A 20,541-nucleotide genomic window follows, 5' to 3' on the forward strand; every position below is an offset into this window, starting at 1 on the left:
AAATACTGTGGGTGGTGGGTCCTGAGCTCCGCTGGGTCCTAAGGACCACTGCACTGAATTCCTGGGGTCCAAAAGTCTACCGTTTGAGACAGGTTAAGTGGGACAAGTGGGGGCTGTGCTGGGTTTGGGTATTTGATCCTCCACAATATTCTGCATGGGAATTTAAACTGGAGATGGCAGTGTTTTTTTAACGAGGTAGAGTTGAGAGCTTGATAACAACCCAGCACGGATGAAGAGCGTGCTTGGAAGCGGTCTGTCACTGGATTGAACTCAGGAACCTCTGTTCTCAAGCCCAGTGCTGATTTCACTGCGCCACCAGCCGAATGGAAAAGGGGGGGGGGGGGGGGTAGTGTAAGGGTGAATCTTGCTAAGAAAAATTTAAGCAAAATACAAAGTTACACACTTAACACAGTGTCAACAGCAACGACGTAAAATGGTGGACGGCGTCGCGATCTGATTTAAAATGGTGGTTGGCGTTCTCCTTCCTCGGTTCATAAGTACGAGTTGTTCATAAGTCGGACGTTCGTAATTCGGGGGGCCTACCTGTACAGTAATTGTGTGTGTGTGTGTAATCTTAAATAGTTAAAGTTCAAAAAAGTGGTGCAAAAACAGGAATAAAAAGTAATTGAGGTAGTGTTCATAGGTTCAATGTCCATTTAGAAATTGGATGGCAGAGGGGAAGGAGTCACAAAACTGGGGTCTTCCTTGGTTGCAGTACCTAACCATGACTACTTCTAAGCCTTGCCATGCCCTTCACTCTTCACAAAGTGTTGCAAAACTGCCTTCCCGACTGTTGGATCTCATCCACCCAGTTTGCCAGAACTGACTTCACATGCTAGGACAGGCATGTCCGTGTCTCACTGGGTATGAGACCTTTCAGCTGCTCTCATCTGGTCTAGACTGCCTGTTAAAGCAGTGTACTGGGGTGTGACCAATGTCACATGCTATTTGGAGCCATAGGTGAGAGCTGAGTGCCCAGTGGGGGCCAAGGGTGAGTGAACTGCCTAGAATGGACACAAGCCCCTCCATTCACCCCATGTTACCCTATATGTTCCTTGCAATGTCCATGCCTGTGATGGGATGGGATCCCAAGCACAAGGTCAGAAAGTGGAGGGACAGCAAGGAAGGTAGATGGCAGGCAAGTAAAAACAAGCAGTGGCAAAGTAATAGATACGGTAGGCTAGATAGTTTGAAGTGTGTGTATTTTAATGCTAGCAGTATTATGGGTAGAGGTGATGAATTTGGAGGATGGATCAGTACATGGCCTTTACAGAGACTTGGCTGAGAGAGGTACAGGAATGGGTGCTTAATGTCCCAGGGTTTTGATGTTTTAGAAAAGTTAGAAGGAAGTAAGTGGGGTGGGGGGGGGGTGTGAAGTTGCATTACTAACTTGGGACAATATTACAGCTGCACTCCAGAGGGGACATACTGGAGGGCTCCTCCATTGAGTCTGTATGGGTAGAACTCAAAAATAGGAAGGGTACAATCACTCTGATGGGATTGTACTACAGACCCTCCTCTTTCCCCCTCCCTCCACCTCCCCATAACTATCAGGACATTGAAGAACAGATATGCAGGCAGATTAAGGAAAGATATGAAAATAGGCTTGTTGTCATGGGGGGAATATCAATTTAGTATTATAAACTGGGGCCACAAAGGTGTAAGAGGGTTAGATGGGGTGGCAGAATTGTTGGGTGTGTCTAAGAGGGTTTCTTAAATCAATATGTAGATAGTCTAAAAGGAGAGGCTGTACTCTACCTGATGCTGGGTAATGAGCCTGGCCAGGTAACCATCTTTTCAGTGGGTGAGCAGGGAGAGAACTGTGAGCAGAGCTCCTTAAATTTTAAGGTAGCTAGAAATAAGGATGAGTATGGACCTGGTAGGAGACTGTTTAAAGACTAACTGCACAGAGTACAGGACAGTTATGTTCCAACTTGAAGGAAGGACAATGATGAAGGCAAGAGAACCTTGGATGTTGAGGGAGGTGATGAATTTAGTCAAAAGAAAAAGGAAAAGTATGTAGATTTTAAGAAGTTATAATTTCAGTACCCTTGTAGTATAAAGAAGCCAGAAAGGAATTGAAAGGGAATTGGGAAAACTGGGAAGGTCCATCAAAATTCCTTGGCAAGTAAAATTAGAATCCCAAGGTATTACATATGTGCATATGTACCAAGAGGATAACTAGGGAGAGGGTAGGGCCATTCAAGGATAAAGGGGGAACATTTGTTTGGATACAGAGGATGTAGTGTGGTCCTTAATGAGTACTTTAGTATTTACCAAGGAGAAGGACATGGAGGATAGGGAGATCAGTGCCGAGAGTTCTAATATGCCAGAGTATTTCAAAGTAAAAGACGAGCATTAAGGTGAATAAGTCCCCAGGGCTTTATGGGATACATCCAGGTTATAGAGGGAAGCAACTGAAGAGATTGCTGGAGCCTTGACCAATATTTTTGTCCTCTCTAGCCACAGGTGCAGTGGTGAGTAGCTAATGTTCCATTGTTCAAGAAGGGAACCAGGGATAATCCTAGAATCTATAGACCAGTGAGTCTCATGTCAGTAGTAGGAAAGTTACTGGAGAGAATTCTTAGGAATAGGATTTATGAGCATTTAGAAAACTATGACCTAATTGGGGGAGCCAGTAGGGCCTTGTGTGGGGCAAGTTGTGTCTTCTACTGCCATCAAGGTGCATATTGTTGAGCTCGACCAGTGCAGTAGGTAATTAGTATGACAGATTAATTGGGGTGACCACGTGGATGTATCTTGTTAGCTTCAAAGAGGATTGTGGGATTTTTTTTGCTATCTAGCAAAGCATGTGAGGCCCTGGAATATAATAATATCATCTGAAAGATGACATATTTTGGTATTAATCTGGAGATTCAACATACATTATTCGGGTCTGTGAAGTGAGAGTTTCAACCCAAGACGTTCTTGGTTGAGAGCTGCCACTGAATAATGGCCAGCACAAATGTCTGGTTGTACATTCATTATCATCCAGTCTCTGTAAAGGAATGCTACAGATTGGCTCAGCCCAGGATATAATTGTACATGCTGATGGATATACTGAAACTCGGTGCAGCCAAGTTTGTGTGGGAAAGGATCAAAGTATAGGCTCCTTCCACTATCATTCATAGAAAGGCAGAGTTAGATAGAGAAGCCTCTCAAACAATCAAAAGGCAGGGAGTCAGTGAGTAGCAATGGGTTAATGTTTGTGTCTTTTCCTCTAAGAGTTGGCATTTGTAGTTGGTACTTCCAGTAGTGTAAATATTTTTTGTATTGTTTCTTCCTTTGTACATTTTTATATCATGGATAAAGAATTTTTTTTGAAATAAAGAAAAATATTTGACAAATGCATGGCTGGCAGATTATCTCAGCTATCGGAGAGTAGCCAAGGACTGATGTCTAGTCTGCCAAGAATTTTGTTTTTTTTTGTGAAGCAGTAATTGGCTTTTGCTCACTATGATATGCAGCCAAGGCATGAGGTGACGCGTCTCGTCTGCACCCGGCCGAGACTTGTCACCCAGCCCATCGGCCCAAAATGAGACATTTCTCAACTAAAATTTCACTTTTGAATTATTGATGATTTTACATTTCTACCATGTATTTAGGTGTGTGGTTTGTTAAACAGGTTATAATTAATTTAAATCAGCAATTTCAAGTGATTTAAGGAAAACATTTATTGAAAAAGAGTTGTGTATTGCTAGTCACATGGAATTAAATTTAAAATGGTTAAAAAACTTATTAAAAATGAAAAATAGGTTTTTGCTTTGCAAATTTTCTAACAGACGAGTCTTGAGGTTTTGGAATTGTTCTGCAATAATAACTCAGGACAGTTGTGCATTTCATGGATTTACCTTTAGTTATCATTAAGGATCTGTAATCCTGAAAGATCACATTAAGATTAAAAGATATTTCTGCTCATCATAGACGTACCATAAGTATGATTGTAACAAATCCTACCAATATATTAGTCAGGAAATAATGAAAATTTGCTTTTATTGGTTTTTTTTTTATAGCTTAGTGTAGGAAAAAACTTTATTTCTGTTCCAACTTGCACAAGTGTGCGTATGCTTAGCCAAGAAAGATGATAAGCTAGAGGCTAAGGTCTGTCATCAAATGTGTGGAGTTCTTCATATGACATTAACAACCTCTGCTCCATCTATAAAATGGCAACATTTCCCAGAAATACATGCCTTAAATTAGTAATGTGCTATATTTAGAACACTATTGTTAAGTTGTATTCTGTTTTGACAAAGGCGACTATTATGTGAATTGCATAGTCTCCTGTGTCAATGGACTACATATTAAAATTTGGCAAAATAATATGAATGAGTAAAGAAACTTATCTAATTATATTGCACACTGATTACATTGAGATTTGTTTTCACTTGTATGAAGTAATAATTTAATAATCTCCTTAAATGAAATAAAACCAGCTTAGTCATAATATGTACATTTACCTTAAATATTGAAACATTCCATAGAATTTTGTCAGTTTGAATCAAACCTTCAGAACTTTTATTATGTTAGAATTGAATAGGGACAATATATTGGGCTGTATATTTTGTTTGGAAGGAAGTAATAAACTTGCAGCAGCATTTCTTGGGAGAAAAAAAGAACTTGCATCATGATGACACACTGTAGCGATGTGCTACACACAGTGCTGAAATAACGACACGTGTAAGTCATTTCGAGACTAGTTTATTCAAACTTTGCGGCGCTGGTATTTAATCCCTAGCGCCTGCCTTCTCTGGGCAGAAATGACGTCAGAGGTGCATTGCCTAAGTCTCTCCCCCCCCCCCCCCCCCATGTGCTGGCTATTTGTGAGCTGGTTCGCCTGCGCAGAAAGTGGGTCGCCACATAACCTCCCCCCCCCCCCCAATGTCCTCAGTCTGGGTCGGACTCTGTTTGAGAGGTCTGCCTCTGCGCTGTGGTGCCTGAACCTTGACCGGCTGCGCCAAGTCCGCATGGGCTGGTTTGAGTCGGTCCACCGTGAAAACCTCCTCTCACCCCCCAATGTCCAGAACGTACGTGGACCCGTTGTTGTTGATCACCTTGAATGGCCCCTCGTATGGCCACTGTAGCAGGTCCCGGTGTCCGCTCCTTCGTACAAACACAAACTTACAGTTCTGCAGGTCTTTGGGTACATGGGTCGGGGTCCGTCCGTGCTGTGAAGTTGGTACGGGAGTCAGGTTGCTGAGCCTTTCACGTAGCCTGTCCAGGACTGCTGCGGGTTCTTCCTCTTGCCCCCTTGGGGCTGGTATGAACTCTCCCAGGCCAGCCAGGGGCACGTCATACACCAACTCAGCCGACAAGGCGTGCAGATCCTCTTTGGGCACTGTGCGAATTCCAAGCAGGACCCAGGGAAGCTCATCCACCCAGTTAGGTCCTCTCAGGCAGGCCATGAGAGCCGACTTCAAATGATGGTGGAAGCGTTCCACCAGTCCATTCGACTGTGGGTGGTAGGCAGTTGTGTGGTGCAGCTGCGTTCCTAACAAGCTGGCCACAGCCGACTACAGGCTGGAGGTGAACTGGGCGCCTCTGTCAGAGCTAATGTGGGCCGGTACCCTGAAGCGTGCTACCCAGGTTGCGATCGGTGCTCGGGCGCAGGAATCGGAAGATGTGTCGGTGAGCGGGACCGCCTCTGGCCACCTCGTGAACCAGTCTACCATAGTTAGGAGGTACCGCACTCCTCGGGACACTAGTAGGGGGCCCACGATATCCACAGGAATGTGGTCGAACCTCCGATGGGTGGGTTCGAACTGCTGCGGTAGGGCTTTAGTGTGCCGCTGCACCTTGGCTGTTTGGCACTGCGTGCACATTCTGGCCCATTCACTGACCTGCTTGCGAAGTCCGTGCCACGCAAACTTGCTGGAGACCAGCCGGACAGTTGTCCTGATAGATGGGTGCGCCAAACCGTGTATGGAGTTGAAAACCCGCCGCCTCCAGACTGCCGGGACGATGGGGCGAGGTTGGCCGGTAGCCACGTTGCACAGGAGGGTCCTATCACCTGGGCCTACGAGAAAGTCCTGCAGCTGCAAACACGAGACTGCGGTCCTGTAGCTGGGCATCTCATTGTCTGCCTGCTGCGCCTCCGCCAGTGCTGCATAGTCCACCCCCAGGGACAGGGCCTGGACAGCTGGTCGGAGAGTGCGTCCGCCATGACATTGTCCTTTCCCGAGACATGCTGGATGTCCATCGTGTACTCGGAGATGTAGGACAGATGTCGCTGCTGGCGAGCCAACCAGGGATCAGACACCTTCGTGAACGCGAAGGTCAACAGTTTGTGGTCCGTGAACGTGGCGAACGGTCTGCCTTCTAAGAAGTACCTGAAATGCCGGATTGGCAGATACAGTGCCAACAGCTCCCGGTTGTACTTGAGTTCGGGTGGTCGTAGGTGCTTGCTGAAGAACGCTATGGGTTGCCAGCGCCCCTCGATGAGCTGCTCCAGCACCCCACCGACTGCTGTGTCGGATGTGTCCACCGTGAGGACGGTCAGAACATCTGTTCTGGGGTGCATCAGCATCGCCGCATCTGCCAAGGCTTCCTTGGCTTTAACGAAAGTGGCCGCGGCCTCCTCGTCCCAAGTAATGTCCTTGCCTTTACCTGACATCAGTGTGTACAAAGGGTGCATGATACGGGCTGCTGAGGGGAGGAAACGGTGGTAGAAGTTCACCATAACAACGAACTCCTGCAGGCCTTTGACTGTGTTGGACCGGGCAAAGTAGCAGATCACGTCTACCATGGCGGGCAGAGGTGTTGCCCCGTCTTTGGTAATCCTGTGGCCCGGGAAGTTGATGGTATTGAGACCGAACTGGCATTTGGCCGGGTTGATCGTGAGGCCGAAATCACTCAGGCGGGAGTAGAGCTGGCGGAGGTGGGGCAGATGCTCCTGACGACAACTGCTGGTTATAAGGATGTCGTCCAAATAGATGAACGCAAAGTCCAGGTCACGTCACACCGCGTCCATTAGCCGCTGGAATGTCTGTGCAGCATTCTTCAGGCCGAACGTGGTGATGAGTGCTGCTTTGGGGATGTCTTCAGGGTGCACCGGGATTTGATGGTTTCCCCGGACGAGGTCTACTTTGGAAAAGATTCTTGCCCTGTGCAGGTTTGCTGCAAAGTCCTGTATGTGTGGCACGGGGTAGCAGTCTGGAGTGGTAGCCTCATTCAGTCTGTGGTAGTCGCCGCATGGTCTCCAACCCCCAGCTGCTTTGGAGACTATGTGCAGGGAGGAGGCCCATGGGCTGTCGGACCTCCGTATGATCCCCAATTCCTCCATCCTCTTGAACTCCTCCTTCGCCAGGCGAAGCTTTTCTGGGGGGAGCCTTCATGTGTGGGTGTGGAAGGGTGGTCCCTGGGTCAGAATGTGGTGCTGTACCTCATGTCTGGGCATGGCTGCCGTGAACTGCGGTGCCAGAATCGATGGAAAGTCCGCCAGGATTCTGGTGAATTCGCTGTCTGACAGCGTGATGGAGTCCAGGTGTGGGGCCGGCAACTTGGCTTCACCCAGGGAGAATGTCTGGAAAGTCTCGGCATGTACCAGTCTTTTCCCTTGCAAGTCAACCAGCAGGCTGTGAGCTCGCAAGAAGTCCGCCCCCAGGAGTGGTTGGGCCACCGCGGCCAGTGTGAAGTCCCACGTGAACCGGCTGGTGCCAAACTGCAGCTGCACTGTGCGGGTGCCGTAGGTCCATATTGTGCTGCCGTTTGCAGCCCTCGGGGTGGGTCCTGGCTTCCTGTTGCGGGTGTTGTACCCCGTCGGGGGCAAGACGCTGATCTCCATTCTGGTGTCGACCAAGAAGCGGCGTCCCAACTGTTTGTCCCAGACGTACAAGAGGCTGTCTTGGTTGCCAGCCGCCATAGTCATTAGCGGCACCTGGCCCTGGCCCTTGCAGAGCGGGCAACAAGGGCAGGCTTTTGTGCCCCACCGCTGGTGGTAGAAACACCACTGTTCACTGGCCTCCTCACTCCTGCCTCTGTGTTGTGTGTGCCCCACTGCCAGGCCTGGTCTGGTCCGTTGTTGGGCGCGTGGCCTGGTAATCTGACGGTCGGAGGCCACGCTCTCCCTCTTGGCTTTCCACAGCATGTCTGCCCGGGCTGCCACCTTCTGGGGGTCGCTGAAATCTGCGTCGGCCAGCAGCAGATGTATGTCCTCGGGCAGTTGCTCCAGGAACGCTTGCTCGAACATGAGGCAGGGCTTGTGTCCGTCAGCTAGGGACAGCATCTCGTTCATCAGTGCTGATGGCAGTCTGTCTCTCAAACTGTCCAGGTGAAACAAGTGGGCACCTCGCTCACGCCATGAGAGATCAAAGGTCCCAATGAGCAGCGCCTTGAATGCTGCATATTTGCCTTCTTCCGGGGGCAAGTATATGAAATCTGCAACCTGGGCGGCCGTCTCCTGGTCAAGGGTGCTCACCACGTGGTAGTAACACGTGGAATCAGAGGATATCTGCCGAATCTGGAACTGGGCCTCTGCTTGGCAAAACTACAAGCGTGGTCGCAGTGTCCAGAAAGTCAGCAGTTTTAGTGAAACTGCGTGAACTGATGAAGAGTTGGTCATCTTTGGTCCAAATCCTGTTTGGACCGTCGGGGTCACCAATGTAACGATGTGCTACACACAGTGCTGAAATAATGACATGCAGTTGGTAAGTCATTTTGAGAATAGTTTATTCAAACTTCGCGGCACTGGCATTTAAATCGCTAGCGCCCACCCTCTCCGGACAGAAATGATGTCAGAGGTGCATTACCAAAGTCTCCCCGCCCCCCTGCGCACTGGCTATTTGTGAGCTAGTTCGCCTGCGCAGAAAGTGGGTCGCCACAACACAAAAGAAAAATTTAATTGAAGGTTTAAGAATGCACAATACAAAAACATCATTCAAATTCCAAGGAAGAGTCTGGGTGGGACTATGTAGTATCTCACAAAAATGTTCTGCATACAAGTTGTATGAAGTAGGATGCTTTAAGATCATAAGATATGGGAGCAGAACTAGATCATTTGGCCCATTGAGCCTGGTCTGCCACTTCACCATGACTGATCCATTTCCCTCTCAGCCCCTATCTCCTGCCTTCTTCCCATAACCCTTCATGCCCTGACTAATCAAGAATTTATCAGTCTCTGCCTTAAATATACCCAATGACTTGGCCTCCACAGCAGCCTGTGGCAATGAATTCCACAGTTTAATCACTCTGGCTAAAGAAGTTCCTCTTCCATCTCTGTTCTAAAAGAATGCCCCTTTATTTTGAGGCTATCTTCTGGTCTTGTACTCCCCCACCATAGGGAACAACCTCTCCACATGCACTCTTTTGAGGTCTTTCAACATTAGATAGAATTGAATGAGGTTACCCCTCATTCTTCTGAATTCCAGTGAGTGGGGGTCCTGAGCCATCAAACTCTGCTCATATGACAAGCTGTTCAATCCTGGAAACATTTTTGTGAACTTCCTTTGAACACTCTCCTATATCAGTATATCCTTTCTTAGATAAGGGACCCAAAACAGCTCTCAATACTCCAAGTGAATCCTCACCAGTGCCTTATAAGTCCTCAACATTAGATTTTTGAATTTTCTCTCCATTTAGAAAATAGTCTACCCTTTATTTCTTCTACCAAAGCACATGACCAAACACTTCCCAACATTGTATTCCATTTGCCACTTCTTTGCCCATTCTCCTAATCTGCCAAAGTCCTTCTGTAGCCTCTCAGCTTCCTCAAAACTATCTGCCCCTCCACCTATCTTTGTGTAGTCCACAAACTTGGCCATAAAACTATTAATTCTGTCATCCAAGTCATTAATATAAAATGTAAAAAGAAGTGTTCCCAACAAATCACCACGCCGTGATTAGTGGAACACCACTAATCACCAACAGCCAACCAGTAAAGGCTCCCTTTATTCACCTCTTTGCATCCTGCCAATCAGCCAATGCTTTATGTGTTTTAGTATCTTTCCTGTATACCATGGGCTCTTAACATGTTAAGCAGCCTTGTGACAGTTTGTCAAAGGCCTTCTGAAAATCCAAGTACATAACATGTACCAATTCTCCTTTGTATATCTTGCTTATTACGTCAAAGAATTCCAACAGGTTTGTCAGGTAAAAATTTTCCATGAGGAAACGATGCTATGGCCTATTTACCAGAGGATGCTACAATTAAAATTATCTCTTGAAAGTTAACTTTGTAAGTTATGTTCTGGTTTGATAAAAAAAGGAAGTTGTAGGTTAGGTGATCTTTTCTGCATGTATGAATACAATTTGATGTGAACACTTCAATCAACAGAAATCTTTGGGAGTCTTTACTTCTGCAAATAATTACTGTGAATCAACAAAATGGAAATGTGAGAAACACTCAGCATATCATATCACAGAAAAAAGAGCTAATATTTCAGATCCTTCAGAAAAGGAAAGGACAAGTGTGAAACCATTAGCTTTGTGTTAAGAAGGCGAGGACAAAAATAATACAGCACAAGGAAAGGGATGTCTTGGTGATTATGCTGTTTGTGAAGCTATCAGATTGATGCATTAATGAGGGCAGTTAGAGAGAAAACAAAAAGGGGACGTGTATTGAAATTAAGACCAAATCAGATCTGTTAAAGAAATGAAAGCAAAAGATGCTGCCTGACCTGTTGATTGTTTCCAGCACATTCTGTTCATATTTTTGGTTTCCAATGTCCTCTGGACTCCTCAGTTTTGACTTGCCTGGCCCTGCTGAACTGTACAACTTGAAGAAAGCTCTAACTCCTATTTCTTGATTTTAGAGGGAACAGGAGCAGTTGTGAAAGAGTGGGATTTGCAGGTGTTGTGAGAGGTACAAACAAGGTGGTAGGAGAGAAAAGAAACAAAGGAAACAGAGGAGCGAATTAATGAGTTATGACATCTCTACCCTTTCCTCCTGCCGTCTTTATTCCTCTCCCCCTCTGCGTTTTATCATGCATAATTCTAGAGGAAGTATCATCTCCCTCAGTAGTCTGGAGGTTTTTAAGGAATGTTTTTCTAAAACAAAAATGAAGAATGACTTGCAAAAAAAAAGATTTTGGAGTATTTGTTAACATGAACCTAAGGCATGCCAATATTCAATTGGTCTCGCAGGCACAACAGAATTATGACATTCCAGTGATGATGACTGGAAAGTAACTTTGCTAATCAGCATACGTATAGCCGAAAAAAATGTAATCAAACAAGCTAGGACTCATTCAGCAGGATTTTAGTAATATGAGAAATGTGTCATTAAGCCCTTTTGTGCTTGCTTTTCCATCAAATAATATTTTGGATGACTCTTTTCTGCACTAATCTCTTAATTTGCTATAATGTCCAAAAATTTTTTGATCTGAGTTGAATATATACTTTGTAGAGAGCTCTAAGGATTAGCTGTCATTTAGGGTAAAGATGGTTGATTTGATTCTCAGTGAATCCAGCCTCAATTTGAGATTGTGCCTCCTGATTGTAGAGATATCACCGTGAATCCACTTTATCCAACTAGGTAAAAATTGTATGCTTCAATGAGATCAATTTTCATTGGTGTAAATTCTGTTTAATTGCTCTTTGCAGGGCCATAGTCTCATATCATACCAAATTGCCCCCCACTAACCCTGATCTTCCTACATTTGTTTCACTCATTATAGAGACATGTATCATCCATCTTGGGTAGGAAGACCAGATCCACACACAATATTACAAAGTTACTGTCTTATTAGGAGCCTCCATAGTTCAAGTAAAATTCATGATGGTTTAGCAGCAATGGCTGAAGCTTCTGGGAATAATTCAAAAGATGCAAGATTGGTTTATCCCAAAGAATAGGTATTGTAAAGGGAGGATGAAGCAACCATGGTTGACAAGAGAGGTCAAAGAAAGCATAAAAGCAAAAGAGAGGACTTACAGTATAGCAGAAACTAGTGAGAAGCTAGAAGACTAAGAAAGTATTTTTTAAAAAAAAGCAACTAACAAAAGCAATAAGGAGAGAGAAGATGAAATATGAAGGTAAGCTAGTCAATAATATAAAAGTTTTTCAAATACATAGAGTATAAGAGGGGCAAGAATAAACATTGGACCACTGGAAAATGCAAATGATGTTGGGGAGGACGTAATGGGGGACAAAGATGGCAATTTACTCATAATTGCTGTAGTTTGTTATTCTTTACTGTGCAAGACACCGGCAGTATACAGAAATTCAATGGTGTCAGGGTGCAGAAGTGAGTGAAGTTGCTATTACTAAGGTGAAGATGCTTGGGAAGTTGAAAAGTTTAAAGATGGATTCCTCCTGCACCAGATAGACTGTATCCCAGGGTTCTGAAAGGGGTAGTTAAAGAGATTAGCAGTGATCTTTCAAGAATCACTAGATTCTAGAGTGGTTCTGGAGGACTGGAAAATCATAAATGTCATTCCACTCTATAAGAAGAGAGAGGCAAAAGACAGGAAATTATATGCAAACACAAGGAAATCTGTGGATGCTGGAAAATCAAGCAACACACACAAAATGCTGGTGGAGACCCTTTATCAGGACTAATGGAAAAAAGAGATAGTAAGATATTTGAAAGTGGGAGGGGGAGACCTGAAATATTAGGAGGAGACAGGAGGGGGAGGGATGAAACTAAGAGATGGGAAGTTGATTGACAAAAGGGGTACAAGGCTAGAGAAGGGGGAGTATCATAAGACGGAAGGCCTTGGAAGAAAGAAAGTGGGAGGGGAGCACCAGAGGAAGATGGAGAACAGGCAAGAGTTATTGTGAGAGGAGAAGAGAGAGAAAAAATGTATATATAATAAAAATAAATAAATAAGGATGGGGTAAGAAGGGGAGGAGGGGCATTAACAGAAGTTAGAGAAATCAGGTTGGAGGCTGCCCAGATGGAATATAAGGTGGTGTTCCTCCAACCTGACTGTGGCTTCATCTCGACAGTAGAGGCCATGGATTGACATACAGGAATAGGATGTGGAATTAAAATGTGTGGCCACTGGGAGATCCTGCTTCCTCTGGCAGACAGAGCGTAGGTGTTCAGTGAAATGGTCTCCCAGTCTGTGTCGGGTCTCACCAATATATAGAAAGCCACACTAGGAGCACCGGACGCAGTATATCACACCAGCCAACTCACAGGTGAAGTGTCGCCTCACCTGGAAGGGCAGGTGTAGCACTTGTTCTGCTTACAAGGATAAGTGGCGGGGGGAAATCGGTGGGAAGGGATGGGGGGGCAAATGGACAAGGGAGTCGTGTAGGGAGTGATCCCTGTGGAAAGTAGAAAGTGGTGGGGGGAAGATGTGCTTGGTGGTAGGATCTTGTTGGAGATGGCGGAAGTTATAGAGAATTATATGTTGGAAATGGATGTGTGTAAAATGGGAGAGATGCATTTGAGGGCAAAGTTGATGGTGGAGGAAGGGAAGCCTATCTCCTTTGTCCTGGAATAAAAAGCCTCATTCTGAGAGCAGATGCAGTGGAGATGGAGGAATTGAGAGAAGGGGATGGCATTTTTACAAGTAACAGGGTGGGAAGAGGAATAGTTCAGGTAGCTGTGAGAGTCCGTGGGCTTATAGTAGACATCAGTAGATAAGCTGTCTCCAGAGACAGAAACAGAGAGATCAAGGAAGAGTGGGGGGGGAAGGTCTTGGAAATGGACCAGGTAAATTTGAGAGCAGGGGGGAAGTTGGAGGCAAAGTTGACGAAGTCAATGAACTCAGCATGCGTCCAGGAAGCAGCGCCAATGCAGTTGGCGATGTAGCGAAGGAAAAGTGGGGGACAGATACCAGTATAGGCTTGGAACATGGACTGTCCACATAGCCAACAAAAAGGCAGGCATAGCTGGGACCCGTACGGGTACCCATCGCTACACCTTTAGTTTGAAGGAAGTGGGAGGAGCCGAAGGAGAAATTATTAAGAGTAAGGACCAATTTCGCTATAGACAGAGGAGAGTGGTGGGAGAGGGGAACTGGTTGCATTTGGAATCCAAAAAGTAACGGAGAGCTTTGAGACCTTCCAGGTGGGGGGATGGAGGTATATAGGGACTGGACATCCATGGTGAAAATAAGATGATGGGGGCCAGGGGACTTGAAATCATTGAAAAAATCCAGAGCATGAGAAATGTCATTAATATAGGTAGGAAGGGACTGAACAAGTGTTGAGGTGTGCAGAAATGAGTTTGGTAGGGTAGGAGCAAGCTGAAACAATGGGTCTACTTGGACAGGCAGGTTTGCGGATCTTGGGTAGGAGGTAGAAACGGGAGGTATGGGAACTATGTGGTTGGTGACAGTGAATGGGAGATCCTCAGAGCTGATAAGATTGGTGAAGGTGTGGGAGACAATGGCCTGGTGCTCTTTTGTGGGGTCATGGGTCCAAGGGGTAAATAAGAGGAGGTATCAGTGAGTTGTTGCTGTGCCTCGGCAAGGAGATATTTATTTATATGTTTATTTATTTTCTAACAAAATCTATATTTTTTTATCTATATTGTTATCTATATAAAAATATATTTTAAAAAATATATAAAAATATCTCTCTCTTTCCCCCTCACAATAACTCTTGCCTGTTCTCCATCTTCCTCTGGCGCTCCCCTCCCCCTTTCTTTCTTCCAAGGCCTTCCGTCCTATGATATTTCCCCTTCTTTAGCCTTGTATCCCTTTTGTCAATCAACTTCCCAGCTCATAGCTTCATCCTTCCCCCTCCTGTCTCCGCCTATCATTTCAGGTCTCCCCCTCCCACTTTCAAATCTCTTTTTTCAGTTAGTCCTGACGAAGGGTCTCGACCCGAAACGTCGACTGTACTTCTTCCTATAGATGCTGCCTGGCCTGCTGTGTTCCACCAGCATTTTATGTGTGTTACACAAAATTATAAGGCAGTTAGCCTGATTTCAGTGGTTGACAAGATGTTGGAGTCCATTAGCAAGGGTGAGTTTTTGGGTACTTGAAGGCATACAATAAAATAGACCAAAGCCATCATGTTTCCTTGAGGGGAAACCTTGCCTGACAAATTTGTTGGAATTCTTTAAACAGACAGGATAGGCAAAGGAGAATCACTGGATGTTGCTTACTTGGATTTTCAGAAGGCCTTTAACAAGGTGCTATACATGAGACTGCTAAACAAAGTATGAGCTCATGATATTACAGGAAAGATAAAAGTTAGGCTAACTGGCAGAAGGCAAAGAGTGGGACTAAAGGGGGCCTTTTCTGGTTGACTGGTAGTGTTCTGCAATTTTCAAGTTATATGTTAATGATCTGGATGATGGAATTGATGGCTTTGAGGCCAAGTTTATGCACAACACAAAGATAGGTGGAGGGGCAGGTAGTGTTGAGGAATCAGAGAGCCTGCAGAAGGATTCAGTCAGGTTAGGAGAATAGGCAAAGCAGTGACAGATGGAATACAATGTAAGGATGGGTATGGCCATGCACTGTGTTAGAATGAACAAAGGTGTAGGCTATTTTCTAAATAAGGAGCACATTTCAGAAATTGGAGTTGCAAAGGGACTATTGCAGGATTCCCTAAAGGTTAACATATGTTTGATCGATAATAAGGAAGACAAATACTATATTAATTTTCATTTTGAGAGGATTAAAATGTAAAAGCAAGGGTGTGGTGCTGAGATTTTTTAGGAACGTGATTAGACTACATTTGAAGTGTTGTGATCAGTTTTGGGCCCCATGTTATATTTAGAGATGCAGTGCAAAGCAGGCCTTTCCAGCCCAAACAGCTGCAATATCCAGCAAGCCATCTATTTAACAGAACAACTTACAATGACCTAATAACCAACTAACTGGTACGTCTTTGGACTGTGGGAGGAAACATGCTCATGCGAAGGATGTACGAACTTCAACTCCAAACTCTGATCTGACCTCAACCCCTCACCCCCCAGGCTATCATAGTGCTGCGCTAACTGCTACGCTGCCATTATGTGCTGGCACTAGAGAGGTTCGAGAGGAGTAACATATGAGGAGTGTTTGATAGCTCTAAGCCTGTACTCTCTAGAGTTTAGAAGAATGCAGCTGGTGGAGTAGGGATGGGAGTCTCATTGAAAATAGCATCTAGGACACAGTCTCAGAATACATCCTTTTGGAAGAGAAGCGAGCCAGAACCAGAGGGTTTTTTGAACCAGAGGGTGGAGGGTGGTTAATTAGTGAATTTCATTGCCACAGTTGGCTGTGGAGGCCAAATACCTGGGTATATTTAAAGCAGATGTTCCTTGGTACTTAATTAGTAGGGTCATCAAAGGTATGGGGAAAAGGTAGGACGAAGAGGGTTGAGAGGGAAAATGTTACAAAGTCTTATGGTCTTATTTACCCTGTAAATAAGATGGATCTGGCAGGTAAGATTAAGGAAAATCTCAGAGTTTCTACAGCCATATTAAAGGTAAAAGGGTGGCTAGGGAGAGAGTAGATCCCTTCAGTGATCAGCGAGGCCACCTCTGTCTCAAGCCACAGGAGATTTTTAATGAAAATTTCTCCTGTGTTTACTGAGAAGAAAATCAGTTGCTCAAGAAATAAAGGGAAATGAGTGGAGATGTTTTGGATGGCATTCACATCACCATGGAGGAGATATTTATAGCTTTACAGTGCATTAAGGTGAATAAATCCTGATAGCTTGACTGAGTGCATTCATGGACTTTGCGAGAAGTTAGAGGAGAAATTGTGGAGGCTCTTGTTTCATGTTTAGCCACTAGTGATGTTACTGAGGATTGGAGGGTACCTAGTGTAATTCAGAATCAGTTTTATTATCACCGCATTTCTATAGATAGAATCTGATTGGGAGGAGTTAGCACTGCTTTGTGCGTGAGATGTTGTGCCTGAAAAACTTTTTAGAGTTTTTAGAAAAAGAAACAAAAAAGGGTAGGGCAATGGATGTCTTCTATTTGGACTTTAGTAAGACTCTCAACAATGTCTCACATGGTAGGCTGGTCAGGTCCATAAAGCAGGGAGAGCCAGTTATATGGATTCAAAATTAGCTCGGTGGTTAGAAGCAGAGGGAGGAGGTTGAAGATTATTTCTCAGAATGGAGACTGGTGACTAGTGATATGCTGCAGGGGTATAGGGATCCTTGCTATTCATTGTGTATATAAATGATTTGCATGAGAATGCACAATGCTTGATCAGTAAGTTTACAGATGAAGGTGCTGTTGATGGTGAGAAAGGTTATTGTGGATTACGGGTTGGGGTGTGTGGAGGATCTTCATCAGGCCAAGGTGTAGTAAATCACTTGTTTGCCTCAGAGAATCTTTGCCCTTCTTGCTACCTACACTGTTTTGTATCATCAGAAAACTTGGATATATTACACTTGATCTTCTCAGATAAGATTTGAAAGCTGGGACTACAATGCTAATATCCCCACATCATTCTAGTAATCCAAACTCAATATGATCTGTATCTTCTTACTGTTTTCTGTCCATTAACCAGTCCTCAATTCAGTTATCCTTCAACAAAGATAGAAATATCCAAATAAAATGCACACTTTATAAGAATACTCTATTGCTCTGGTTATCAACAGTACTGGATTACTCCAGTTGTTAACAGAATTTAATAGTGCAAGAGATGATCAAGAGCTTCTTATAAACATGAGATTCTGTAGATTCTGGAAAACTTAAGCAACATACAAATGCTGGAGGAACTCAGCAGGTCAGGCAGTATCTATGGGGGAAAAAGTACAGTCAACGGTTTGGGCTGAAACCCTTTGGCAGGGCTGGAGGAAAAAAGCTTATTTAAAAGGTGGGGGGAGGGAAGAGAACCACCAGGTGGTAAGTGCAACCTGGTGGGGGAGGGATGATGTAAAGAGCTGGAAAGTTGGTGAAAGAGACAGAAGGCCATGGAAGAAAGAAAAAGGGGGAAGGAGCACCAGAGGAAGGCGATGGGCAGGCAAGGAGATGAGATGATAGGGGGAAAGGGGAAGGGAAATAGAGAAAGTGGGGTGGGTTGGGGGCATTTCTGGAAGTTTGAGAAATCAATGTTTATGCCATCAGGTTGGAGGCTACCCAAATGGAATATAAGGTGTTGTTCCTCTAACATGATTGGTTTATCACAACAGTGGAGGAGGCCATGGATGGGCATATCAGAATGGGAATAGGAAGTGGAATTAAAATGGGATCCCACTTGTCTTGGTGAACGGAGCGTAGATGCTCGGTGAAGCAGTCTTCCCGTCTACATCAGGTCTCACCGATATACAGGAGGCCACACCAGGAGCACCAAACGTAGCAAATGACCCCAAAAGGCTCACAGGTGAAGTGTTGCCTTACCTGAATGAACTGTTCAGGGCCCTGGATGGCAGTGAGGGAAAATGTGTAAGGCAAGTGTGGCACTTGTTCTGCTTGCAAGTGACAGGAGGGAGATCAGTGGGGAGGGACAAATGGACAAGGGAGTTGTGTAAGGAGCAATCCCTGCGGAAGGCAGAAAGTGTGGGGAGGGAAAGACGTGCTTGGTGGTGGGATCCTGTTGAAGGTGACAAAAGTTTCGGAGAGTTATGTGCTGGACGTGGAGGCTGGTGGGATGATAGGTGAGGACAAGAGGAACCCTATCCCTGGTAGGGTGCTGGGAGGATGGGGTAAGAGCAGATGTGCGTGAAATGGAAGAATCTCTCCGCCACCTTTTGAGCTAAGTATCTTCATTACGACTGGAAAGGGAAGAGGCAGAAACAAGAATAAGATGCAATACACAAAAAATGTTAGAGGAACTCAGCAGACCAGGCAACATTTATGGAAAAGAGTGAACAGTTGACATTTCAGGCTGAGACCCTTCTTTAGGACTGATGAAGGGTCTTGGCCCGAAATGTCGACTGTTTATTCTTTTCTATAGACGCTGCCTGGCCTGCTGAATTCCTCCAGCATTTTTTGTGTAATGTGTGGATTTCCAGCATCTGCAGATATTTTTGTATTTGCAACCAGAATAAAATTATGTGTGGGAGAAGGAGTACAGGCTGGCAGGTGATAGGTGGAACCAGATGAGGTGAAGCTGGGGGTGGGTGTAAAGTAAGAAACTGAGCAATGAGTGATTTGGTGGAAGGGCTAAAGGGCTGAAGGAGGAATCTAACAGAGGACAGTGGACCATGTGAGAAAGGGAAGGAGGCACAAGTGAGCAGAAAGAAGAGAAGGGGTGAGAGGGAACCAGAATGGGGAATAGATAAAAGATAGAAAGGAGAGTGTGGAAGAAATTACTGGAAGTTAAAGAAATCGATGTCTATGCCATCAAGTTAGAGGCTACCCAAACATATTATGAGGTGTTGCTCCTCCAACCTGAGCATGTTATTTGAGTTACTGTCAGCATGAGCCAGTCTGGCCATTCTCCTCTGACCTCTCTAATGAGGTGCTTTCGCCAATGGAGCTGCCACTTACTGGATGTTTTTTGTTTTTCTGCACCATTCTCTGTAAGCTCTAAGAAACTGTTGTGTGTGAAAATCCAGCAAATCAACAATTTCTGAGCCACTCAAACCACCCCATCAAGCATTAACAATCATTCCAGGGACAAAATCACTTAGATCACATTCTGATGTTTGGTCTGAACAACTGAACAGCTTGACCATGTCTACATGCTTTTATGCATTGAATTACTGTCACATGCCTGACTGATTACATATTTGCATTAACAATTAGGTGTACTAAAAAAGTGGCCACTGTATTTTGGAGCTGTGTGAAGGATTTTCTGTGTGTTTAGATGGAAAATGTAAAATATATTTGATGAGAGAGGAATTGAGAAACCAAATAGCCACCAACTTCAGTTTAACAGCTGTTGTTTGGTAGATATCAGAATCCATCATCTGTGACAGAGTTACTGAAATCTTGGATAAAGAGGAGCTAAACTGTTACAGTCAAATCATTATTACCTCAATTCACAAATTCCAATGACGTAAGAATAGCTGTGCAGGCATCTACTAATACCTTACTTAGTATTACCTTGACCAACGTCCTTGAGAAACTGAAGCAATACTTCTGTTGCTGGAATTTAAAGATTATCTTAGCTATCACATGTACATTGACACATTGAAACATACAGTGAAATGCGTCATTAGCATCAATGACCAAAAAAGTCCAAAGACATGCTGGGGCAGTTTGCAAATGTTGTTAAGTTTCCAGTACCAAAGTAGCATGCCCTCAACATATTAATTCTTACTAATTTGTGCATCTTTGGAATGTGGGGGGAAAAAAACTGGTGCACCTGGAGGAAACCCATGCAGTCACAGGGAAAGGAAAAACCCTCCTTACAAGTGGCGATGGGAATTGAACCCTGATCACTGCTGCTTTAAAGCATCACACTAGCTGGTACCCTACAATGCTGCTCCTCAGCCCTTTAGCTAAATTCAAATAGAGTATCGGGGAAATTACATCCTAATTTATCCAGAATCATACCGTGTATCAGTGTCGATGGGCTAAATGGTTGGCATGCACATGATGGACCAAAGGGCCTTTTGTGTACTATATAACTGTGATTTTAAACTTCATTATTATTTCCCTTTAAGAATAAAACTGTGACCAAGCAGCTGGATTTGATCTTCTGAGTGGTGAGGGAGATCATGAATTGCTCAAAGTATCCAGCAGAAGAGCTTCATCTCCAAGCAACGTTATTTTGTAAACACAAAGTACACTACAGGTGCTGTGGTCAAAT

At 44.7% G+C, this 20,541-nt stretch overlaps 1 protein-coding gene across 3 annotated transcripts in view; it reads left to right on the top strand.

The window, feature by feature from the left end:
* The window catches only part of vezt (vezatin, adherens junctions transmembrane protein), a 114,718-nt gene that overhangs the window by 29,325 nt on the left and 64,852 nt on the right, over positions 1-20,541 (top strand). The gene's annotated exons all lie outside the window — the stretch shown is intronic.

The sequence above is a fragment of the Hypanus sabinus genome, chromosome 13 (assembly GCF_030144855.1).
Source record: "Hypanus sabinus isolate sHypSab1 chromosome 13, sHypSab1.hap1, whole genome shotgun sequence".
Taxonomy (NCBI): Eukaryota; Metazoa; Chordata; class Chondrichthyes; order Myliobatiformes; family Dasyatidae; genus Hypanus; species Hypanus sabinus.